General features: G+C 32.3%; 1 protein-coding gene across 1 annotated transcript in view; it reads right to left on the reverse strand.

Annotated features, from left to right (window-relative positions):
- Nucleotides 1–12,028, reverse strand: part of spab (space blanket) — an 83,267-nt gene that overhangs the window by 17,877 nt on the left and 53,362 nt on the right. The window lies entirely within an intron of this gene.

Consider the following 12,028-nt stretch of genomic DNA (forward strand, 5'->3'; position numbering starts at 1 on the left):
AAGTAAAAAGTTATAAATGTTTTGTACATAAATAGTTAATAACAACGTTTCTACCTCTCTAATAAAGTTAAAAATCGTGTTTAGAGTCGGAGTTCGTTTTACATTGATTTTTATTTTCATATGTAAATATTTGTGTATAATATTTTATTTACATTTTATTTTTACTATATAGAACAGATTCCAAAAAATTGTTATTATATTCTCAAATATACACATTTTTCCACCGCAAAGAGTTTAGAATAGGGTGGATCACGTGTATTTTTTAAATTTAGATTGAAATGTTTTGATGTTTGCCATTGATTTTAAGATTTCCGGAAGATTATTAAGATAGACGTGTTCGGCGTTCTCGGCGATTCAGAATGCCTCCACTAGAACAATTAAGCCTTAGTTTCTCGACGTCATATCCGTAAACCCATGTTTCGTCACCTGTTTTGTCTCCTGTTTCGTCACCTGTTTCGTCACCTGTTTCGTCACCTGTTTTGTCACATGTTTCGTCACCTGTTTCGTCACCTGTTTCGTCACCTGTTTCGTCACCTGTTTCGTCACCTGTTTAGTCTCCTGTTTCGTCACCTGTTTAGTCTCCTGTTTCGTCACCTGTTTCGTCACCTGTTTCGTCACCTGTTTCGTCACATGTTTCGTCACCTGTTTCGTCACCTGTTTTGTCTCCTGTTTCGTCACCTGTTTTGTCTCCTGTTTCGTCACCTGTTTCGTCACCTGTTTCGTCACATGTTTCGTCACCTGTTTCGTCACCTGTAGCACGTTTCAGTAATTCTGCATCGTCGCTGACACCTGAGCAACTTCCGTTCGCCGCTTTTCAACAAATTTTGCTGCCACGCGATTTATACCCAAAACATTCGAAAAACTTTCATCGCATCAGCCAATCGATATGCCAACATCATTAGCGACTTTCTTGATTAGGATTCGGCAATCGTTTATGACTATTTCATCAACTTTTTCCACGTTTTCATCGGTTGTTGATGTGCTGGGGCGTCCGGGCCGTTCTTCATCTTCAACGTCTTCACGGCCATCTTGGAAACACTTTTACCACTCGTAAACTCTTGTTATTCTCATAGCAGACTCACCATAGGTCTTTGTTAACATTTTACTCACTTTGTTGCACTTTATTCAATTGTATACACAAAATTTTATACAAATTCTTTAACCCATTTTTTCAAACAAACGAAAATCGCCGAGCTCATAAAAACACGTCTAACCTTAGCGGCTGCCAGAGACAAAGTAAACAATGAATACAGCTGAAAATTTTAGCATACTTCAGGAGCATGTATGTCAACATATTTTTAAAAAAAATTGACAATAGGACTCTCCAAACCCGCGATATTTAAAATTCCCGTTATTTTCTGAACATACCTCGTACAAGGCTATGGTACTCTAGAAAACTCACAATTTAATATCTTGGAAATAAGATGATTAATCATTGATTTTGGTATATTACTTTGACGTGTCTAATCACCATTGTTGAAAAGTTTGGGAACAATGGCGTACGATAGCTTCTTTCAATGACACTGTGAACAAGTGTTATAGCCCAGTCATTCTAGGATTCTAGATTTCATTGTCTGGGAAAATATTAACGTCTGTTATAGTCGAGTCATTCTAGACTTCATTGTATGGAAAAAATGGCAAAATTTATAAAGTTTGTGATATTTTTTTATTTTTTTAAATTTATTTATTTAGATTCAATTTTTTTGCAACAGAGAGCGAAAACATTTTTGAAAAGGGAATATGAATGTTGCTCTTAGAAGATTTTATAAATAGCAGATTATTAAGATATAGTCTGTGCATTTATAGAGATGTAGAAATAGGTTGTTGAGGGTTGATTGGAGCTCCTACTCCAGTTAGAGATTGACAGAGAAGACACGAGGTTGCTGTTTAGTGCGTATTTATTACATGGCGAATAAATAGTGAATTGTGTTGCGCGAGTGTTACGTCGATGATGAGTAGAAGAGACTACTTGGACTACTTGCTGGAACTGAGTAAATTCACCGAGCTGGTCTGACTGACTAAACTGAACTTGTTGAGCTGACTAACTGGCGTTACCACACCGTGTAGTATCTTTATAGGCGACGTTTCTTTGTAGTTCATTTCTTCGTGTTAGGGACGATGTAAATGTACTGCAGAACAATACCCCCGATTTTATGTTCAATACTGTTAGAGTTACTGTATTAGATTCTATAGAAAATGATGACATTGCTTTCTTTGGTCATCACACTATTTCTGGTGAAACGTTTTAGCACGTGTGTGTCATCAATTATGGACTATGAACCCTACAGGGATTAAGCCTGTCGTTGGTAGGTTTAAGCTGCTACTTTATACACTGTATAACTTTCACCATTCTTCCCTACCATGTCCACGATTGAACGCAAACATAGGGGGTGTCGAAAATGCTCACTTTCGTCAACTTGACATTCCATTTTGAAGGCTTATAATCACACGAAATAATATACGTAACGTAAAAACAAATTTAATATATTCTAGAATAGAAATTTTCCTTTCAAATGACGTATAATCTTTACCACTATGTTTTAATTTTGGCGCTCTTTTGAAATTTGGAAAAAACGGACACAACTTATGTTATTAATAAGTAAAAACCCAATATTGAATAAAACAAATAAATATTTTAAAGTTTGTTGAATGTAATCAACCAGTCGCTCAATCACAAATAACTATCGTCGTGTTTAAAAACATGATAAGCATTTGAGCGATCACAATGAACAATAGTGAACATGCTTAAGTTATCACAGTTGTAAGTCGACGCGTGTGTAATCTCTAAGTCAACGCTCGTGTCGGTTTGTTTTTTTGTTTTCCTCGTAAATAAATACAGTTCACTGGCGAAAAATCGGCGTTTACTATATAAAATAATAAAATATATTGCATTTGCAAAATAGTAAGGAGTATCAAATACAAAAAAGTTAAAATTAAATTACAATTACTATGGAGACTGCTTCTTGACATTTGGCTTGCCAACCGCCGGCTAAATGCAATAAATAGCATGATAAATTATAAATAAAAATAGCAGGTTTGGAATATTTTCCATATTTACACCGGTGAAATTCAAATATGTGATTGCGCTGCAGGATTATACGTCACAAAACGTAAATATTTTGACATTTCATATTAAGTGTTCACGGATGTTCCATTGTGATCGCCAATACGATAAACAACCACGGTGAGAAATTGTTATCGCGTCGCTTATTAGCACGTCGACAGTTTTTTTTGTAATTGAACTACTGCTCTCTTATTCGTAAGTTAGATTGAATTTTATTTTTTGCTTTTTTGAGGAAGTTAATTGATTATTTATTTATTTTTTAATATACCAACCATAAGCGTTTATTTTTTCGCATTTTATCAGCGCTATGATTTTATGTTATGTAATTTTGAAATTACTCCGCATGTGACGTCACAAGTTTTCTTCGGTTTATGGACCTACTTTGGCGCTACATGTCCATTAGAGTGGGACGATGATGTATAAGGCTTTTTTTTTTTAGATATTAAAGTAAAAGGGGTCTAAAAAGTTGTATTTTGGATCACATTGAACGTAAAAACTATTAAAAAAAATATTCCATACTACTTTTGGCTCTCAACCGAGGTTTGAAGTTTATAACTGTCTGAACATTTTGTTAATTATCTATATTGATAACATTATTTTGTGTGAGTAAAGAAATAACTTAATCACATTACAAATTCGAACGCGCTTTAAAACTACCAAAATGGAAAAAGTTTACACTCCGCGGAACTAATTCCGTCGAGCGCCTGGCTAATATTGACGAAAACAACGGCCTATTAAAACAATGCTACCCATTTATTACAAAACAAAGTGCAACTCACGCCCTTAGATGCTTATTTAATAAGATTTAATGCACATTATAACATTTAATTAGAGTGATTTTCTTACTTAAATACGAAATCACAGCCGGTTTACTCCAAAAAATCGACTTTTTCGAAAACTTCAAGCTCTGGTTGAGGGCCAAAAGTAGTATCGAATATTTTTTTCGATATTTTTTGCATTCTGAGTAATCCAAAAGGCAACTTTTAGACCCCTTTCATTTCAAAATTCGGAAAAAAAAATATCGGCCCCCCTAATGTCCATCCTGGCAACACCGCGAACACATAAACAGGAAACAGGCGGATCGTACAACGCCGCGATAGCTTTGGTTCGGATTCACTGTCGCTCCCTATAACCCAAACCTTTAATTTCCCACATATTATAAACTTCGAGTTAAGGTTGAATTTATTCAGTGTTTGTATTTTGGTCTATGGCGAGCTCATACCAATGAAATAAGCCGCAAAATATTTTTCAGTTTACACTCACTTAGAAGGTTGCAAAAATTCTTACCCATTAATACTAAATACACCCTTGTACAAGCATTACTACTGCCCATTCTAGATTACGCTGATGTTTCCATGACTGATTTAAGCTGTGAGCAACTCGATGAACTTGAACGACTTCAGAATACACGCATAAGGTACATTTTTGGTCTTAGGAAATATGACCACATTTCTGATTATCGTAGGCAACTGAAATGGCTCAAAATTAGACAGCGGAGAGACTATCACTCCCTCTCCCTTCTGTTCAATGTACTTCATAGTCCTAACGCTCCTATATACCTGCGTGAAAAATTCTAACGCTTATCAGTTCATGGTTTACCTCTTCGTTCTAATTCTCAAGGCACTCTCTTAATACCCATCCACAATTCTTCTTTCTTCTCTAACTCATATAGTGTCCATGCGGCTCGACTGTGGAATCATCTCCCATCCACCATCAAAGATGTTACTACAATATCTCTATTTAAATCACGTCCAAAGAAACATCTCCTTTCTCTTCCTTAATCTCTCCTCCTTTCCTTTTTCCCATTGAGTAATAGTTTTGATTTAAGGTAATTTATAAACAAATACGTGCATTTGTATTTTTATAAATCTTTAGCTTTTTTATCTTTTTTTTCTATTGAATATGTTCTGTAACTTGAATTATAAATATAAAACTTTTATTTTATTGGTCGGTTGAAAGAAATTACCATTTGGCAATAAGCCCGCCAATTTACGAATAACATTAAATACAATAAGTTAAATAAATAAATATTATAACCATATATCCAAAAATGTGCGAAGTATTTACATTACTTAAAGAAGAAACTTTTTGATGCTTGTGTTCTCCCTGTACTGACATATGGCTGTGGAACTTTTGTGTTCACGAAAAAAAAATACACAAATTATCAGTGACACAGAGAGCCACGGAAAGGAGAATGCTGGGTATTTCGTTGAGAGACAGAAAAACCAATACATGGATTAGAGCGAGAACAAAAATCACCGATGTGGTCCATAGGGCTGCCAACCAGAAATGGAGCTGGAAATGGTCAGATAGCCAGAATCGCAGACTGTAGATGGTCCAAAAAGTCATGGAATGGCGACCCAGACCGGGTAGAAGAAGTGTCGGCAGGCCTCAGACAAGGTGGTCTGATGACATAAGACGAGTTGCAGGAAGTGGTTGGATGCGGTTGGCTCAGGATAGGGAAATATGGAGACTAAAGGGGGAGGTCTATGTTCAACATTGGACAAGAGACGGCTGATGATGATGATAACCTTTGTGTATCTGTATTATATTTTATATTCAATTAAACCATTAAATTGTGTAAATGAATCTTTTATTCAAACTTCACGAACCTTGCAACGAAACTGTGGTAAGCCACATAACCATTTCATTCCTACAAAAGATCCACTGCAACTTCACCGTACAATTCAATGCTTTAATTTTTACATTTTCCCGTAGTACTGAATTTCCTTATTGTATCGTGGGAAAATATAAATCGATTTCTAATGGATTTCATACAAGAAACGAGACGTTTTTAGTATTGACGACAAATCGAATTTGTACGTGGGCGAATAGCGAAATGCTTTTAGTGGAAATGGGATTGTAAGACGTAAAACATCAGGTGTACCTCAAGGATCCGATATATAACCCACACTAAAATATAATATTTGAAACTTTATAAATACAAGGATTTTAAACAGGATGTCAAAGTTACTATCTTTACCATCATGTCTGCGTATCTGATGGTGCATAGGGCACTGCATTGATACACCAAATGCTGTGTATCTTGATATGTTTTTACATTTATTTATTTATTTTATTAGGTAAACAAACAGTATGTATACAAATATTGCCAATTTCTTTGTTTATTAGTGTAAGAAACTCATGCACACACCAAAAAAATTGTTTACACTTAATTCAATAATTTAAATTATGTTCAATATAATAAATGTAAAAGAAACGAAATGAAAAAATATGTATTTAATAATAAAGTTAAATTTCTGCTTGTCTCAAAATTTCTATAATTTTTGACCTAAATTTACATACATTGTCACAAAAAATGTTAGCCTCGGTAAATATGTTGTTATATTGGTCGCAAATTTGAGGTATTGTAGATTGTTTCAAATAGTTTGATGACGCGTTTTCAGCGTAGAATAGAAGATTTTGTCTTGTCGGTCTAGATGGCACACGGAATGGAAGTCTTTCAAGTAGGTTAAGAGAATCAATTTTATTATTTATAATAAAAATATATATATAATAAAAATAACTGGTCTAACAGTATTCTTAGATTTTTAAGAGAGTTTATTTCATGATACTGCATACTTTCAGCGTGATTAGAGAAGGTAAGGTAATCGGTTTTACGCTTCATGGTCAGTATATAACCGTATAACCTTCAGAGACAGTGAAATATTTTATTTTATTTTTATTTTTTTTTCACACGATAAACAATAAAAAAAATAACGTATCCTCAGTGGAGTTAACCGTGCCGAGGACACTTAACAATATATTTTTTTTTTTACATGTGAGAATATACAAAGAAGACTAAATATACAGAAAGAAATAACAAAACCTTAAGACAGTTTTCAACGCAACGTATTTATGTTTATATTTAATTTCTGAATACTTTTATTATTTATTTTATAAAACGCACAATAAATTAACAAAAACATAACATAAATTATACGCGTGTGGAGCGGGTGATTTAATATTAGTTTGGGCGTATGAGACAATTGATTTTACTTCTACCCAGTTCCACTATTATTTTTTTTATAGCCTTTTTGAACATTTTCTCGTTACTTAATGTTTTAATGGACAATATACGCAAATTTGTCTGTGGCCTAATATATCAAAGGTTCGAGAAAACTACAATTCGATTTACATTACTTTTCAGCGCAAGTTATTCACGGCTTTTAGGAAATGGTCTAAAATTTTTAATATTTGGGTCAATAATAAAATTTGTCCGCCTTGTTGTCTCATGGTCTGCGCGTTTGACTTGAGGTCTCATGTTTGATTCCCTAGACAGTTTACATGAAATATAGATTTATTAATTAATAATGAAATAATTTTTAAAAAGCCCTTCAGGTACCCCAGTGTCAAGTTATTTGAGGAATTCGAGATCTTAGATATAAGACAATTATATATTTTTAGAATAATAATGTTTGTGAAGGCAAATTATTCTACCAAATTTCAAAAGCAACACTCCCACACTACCAGAAGCCAAACTAGAGGATGGGTCATGGAGGAGGAACAGAAACTCTGGTTTCTGGGCCCCAAAATATTCTATATGTTACCCGAACATTGCAAAACCTTGAGCCGGATTTAATTAAATAAATTTGTAAAAAATTGGTTACTGGAAAAATTGGAAAATTTACACGAAAAAATTCTTAAATAATATAGTTAATTTATTTTTATTTTTTATTTATTTTCTTTATTTGCTTTTATTTAGGAAACATACAGTACAGTTACAAAGTTTAATATTTTACACAATTAGGCTTAATTCTAATGGACCAGTGAAGTTTCCATATTATAAAGTAATTATATGTTAGGTTAATTATGAAAGTATAAAAAAGAGAAGGGAAAAGAAAAACATAAATGAAAGTAGTTTAAAATTTTTAATTTAAGTGGAAAAAAGATATTTTAAAGATTGTAGTTTGTAATGAGTATTTACAAATGGTAATAATATTAAAAATGAAGAAAATTTGCAAGAGTAATTAAAAATTAAGAATTGAAATAAAGAATGAAAAACATGCTCAGATGTAAAAATAAAATGAAATAGTAATTACATTCTTTTTTTAAAAAAAGGAAAAACATAAATATACATATATTTATCTTAAGGGATTCAAAGAAACGATGAGAAGAATCTTTAAGTGTAATATAAGACAATAAATTTAAGTCAATTTAAAAAACATCTTCAAAATTAATGACACATTATAGTAAGAGCAGCAATATATTGATTTTATTTACATATATAATATAAGTAATTAAAAGCAGTTTAAAAGTATAAAAAACATGCCAATGCAGCAGAGAAAAAAGAAAAAAGAAAGAAGGAATAACAAGTATAGCAAGTAATCTTTAAAATTTGAAAAAGCAATATAAGGAGAAGATTTTAAACCAAGAGAAGTCGATAAAATTTCATTAAAGCGATTTTAGTAGTAATACAAATTTCAAAAGAGAAATTTAATTTATAATAATAATATTAATATTTGTAATTTGAGTGATATAAGAGAAAAAAGTATCAACGGGAGGTATAAATTAATATTGTATAACATATTACAACAGAGATGAAGAACATTTAAGAGAAGGTAATATAGAAGCCTGGACTTCTATATTACCTTCTCTTAAATGTTCTTCATCTCTGTTGTAATATGTTAATATAAACAGCTCCCCTGGGAGTTGAATCCAGTCCTTGTCTACAAAAATTTGGACAAACTCAAAATATTGTTAATATTGTATAACTGTACAGAAAATTAACTACATTTACATTTTTTTTTTTTTTTTTTGCACCACAACAGGCCAGTAGGCCTAATTACAGTGGTGAATTACATCACAGAGCACCCAGGCTTGAGAAAAATCCCATTTTTGTGTTCTCACCGGGAATCGAACCCGGAACCTTCTGTGCGTGAGTCAAGCGTCTTGACCACTACACCACGGAGGCCGCTAGTAGGTAGTAATGTTATTGTTTATTTTGCATAAAAATGTCTGCCTTAAAACAGGTTGTACCTAGTTAGGCGGACTAGACATGATCCAGAGAAATCTATTACCTAAGCGTGTATATAGTAGATAAAGAAATTGGTATTTTTGTAAATAAACCATGATAATTATTTTTATTTTTAATGGCCTATTAAATTGGAATTTTCATAGTCCCTGGACTGGCACCTGAAGCGTAAAACTGATTATCTTACTCTCGTGTAGCAAAAAATGATCAAGATACGCTGCAGTCGGTGTATCAATTGAGTACCCTATGCACTATTAGGTTGCGGATGGGGAAATAATGCAACAATAAGAACTAAAATAATTTTTAAAAAGCACCCTTTAAACTAATATTATGCTTCGATTTTGCCATAGAGTTGAACCCGTAACCTCAGACATGATAACTGAATGCCCTAACTAGTACCTTCTCTATGAAGCGGATTAAACTTAGATCAATTTCCCTTTACATTATTTTTAAGACATTACTACTCGTATATGGCTGCAAACCCTGGCACCATACTAAAACTCAAAACATGTAATTTCTTACGCCTGAAAGGCCGTCGTTGACAATCTTTCTGTTGTATCTGGCGGAACCAAGGGACGGATTGAAGTAGGAGGAGGTGGGGTGCTAGCTAGCGATAGGGTCTCCTGGAGGCGTCTGGCGATGTCCACATGCTTCACTTAGAAGCGGATGTGAAAGTATAGAGTTCTTGTTCAATTTTACAAGCAAAACTGTATTCTTCACCCGCCGGCAACTGAATAAATTGATTGAAGGTTGAATTACGTATACAAAGGCGGGAAATTTAATATTCCGATTTTCCAGTGGGAATCGATTCCAATTTCAAATTTAAATTTTATAATTGGAAATGCCTCGTTCGTTTCATAATATTTTTTTCTGCGGCAGGATGTTATTAATTATTTTAATCAGGGAAAATAAATAAGTTCGTATAATTACAACAAAAAATTAATTAAATTATTTTTAGACATATATATATATGAGCTGAACCCGGCAATACTTTGCTATTGCTAGGCTCAAGTACATAGTCGTATATAGATTAAATGAACACAATAAAGTTTTTGGTGGCTGATTGTGTCTTGAAAGGGTGTAAAAACTGTTCGGATAAATATAAAAAATATGGTATTACTTTTCATTGGTAGATACTTGTTTATGATTGAATTCTGAAACTTGAAATAATCAATTTTAAAACAAAGAATTATTTTCGCAAATGGCAAACTCTGCTCTTCTTACCAACAGGGGTGCTTTTTATGTAGGAATATAATTTTTTTAAATATATTAATTTGGTTAATATTATTTTAGCATTAGCAAAAATCCAGTAAAAAGAAATGAATGTTTCGTAATTAAAAATAATTTAAGGAAAGAATCTGATTAGGAGACATAAAAAACGAATATTGTTTGTGAACATTCAAAGAGAAATATTTTGCATACAAAAAAAAACATCCTTTCAGGATTTAAGTATGTGCATTCTCGTCGAATGCAGCCCTGGTGAACGATGAATAAAACATTTACGCTCTTATTTTTTTTCTGCTTAACAAATTGAAGATTTTAAGAGCTATAAACATGCCCAGGCCGAAGCTTGTAATTTCTCAAAAAGCAACACATAAATCGGTTTAGTGGTCATTATGTCTATCAAAGACACACATACAAACATTGCCTTTTACGTTTATAAATACATATATGAATGAATGTGTGTGTGTGTATTTATTTATTTATTTTATTTATTTATTTTATTTATTTATACTTTTACATTGTTTGAATTCTTTTTTTTTCAGAATAATGTTCCCTCACTGGGGTATATGTATGTTAAATATATATATGCATGTTGTATGTGTATATTTAAAGTAATTTTTATTTATTTTTGCATTGTTTTATATTTACTTATTCTTTCTTCTGCCCTTTTCTCTTCCTTCTTTTTTTCCCATTCTTTCACTCCTTTCACTTTTAGCGAACTGTAAATTTTGTTTTTTATATTTTTGTTCCTATGTGAAACCCGTCCTTGGTCTTGTTATTTTTTCATATTTTGTACGTATCCTTTATAAATATGACTGTATTGGTTTCTTGAAATCAATTAAATAAATAAAAATAAAAGCAAACACAATATATCTTAAGGAACAGAAAAAACTATTTCGAATGACGTATAACGTTTACCATTTTAAGAAATTACAACAAGGATGAAGAATACCTTAAAAGAAAATATGGAAGTCTAGGCATTTACAGAGCTTATGACCTGTCATTGGCTGTTTTTTAAAAAAAAAAAAAAAATTTATTAAATTTTTTTTGTTTTTTTTACAATAAATATAATAATAAAACAGGGTATTAAAAAAATAAAGCATAATTACATATCAATGAAATACATATTAATAGAAAAAAAGAAAACAAAAAAATCCCACAAAGGGACACGATTAAGATTAACAAAAATCAACAGGGATGGAGAATACCTTAAACAGGGAATATGTAAGTCTAGGCATTTACAGGGCTTATGACCTGTCATTGGCTGGTTTAAATGGACACTTTACACACTGTGTAACATTTACCATTTTGCCTATGTTTGAACATTCATATTTCTTCATCTCCTTAATTAGTTGATTTTAGTGAAGTTAAAGAGCTGAAACCTTTATTTTTGTGAAGCGATTCATCTGACTGAACTATTTCACATACTAGGCAACGCCTGAATTCAATTTTCCAATTTGTAAACTTCGCCTTGGACCAGTTGGTTTTTTTACAATATTTGAGTTTGTCCAAATGTTTGTAGACAAAATACTGGATTTCACCCCCTCGGGAGTCATTAAGATTAACAAAGTTTAATCAGTTTCAGTTCTTTAACTTCTCTAAAATCAACAAATGGAGGAGTTGAAGAAATATCAATGTTCAAACATAGACAAAATAGTAAATGTTACACAGTGTGTAAAGTGGCCACTTAAACCAGCCAATGACAGGTCATAAGCCCTGTCAATGCCTAGACTTCCATATTTCCTTATTTAAGGTATTTTCCATCC

The sequence above is a fragment of the Micrasema longulum genome, unplaced genomic scaffold, assembly GCF_059751315.1.
Source record: "Micrasema longulum isolate JH-2025_06_02 unplaced genomic scaffold, ASM5975131v1 h1tg000140l, whole genome shotgun sequence".
NCBI lineage: Eukaryota > Metazoa > Arthropoda > Insecta > Trichoptera > Brachycentridae > Micrasema > Micrasema longulum.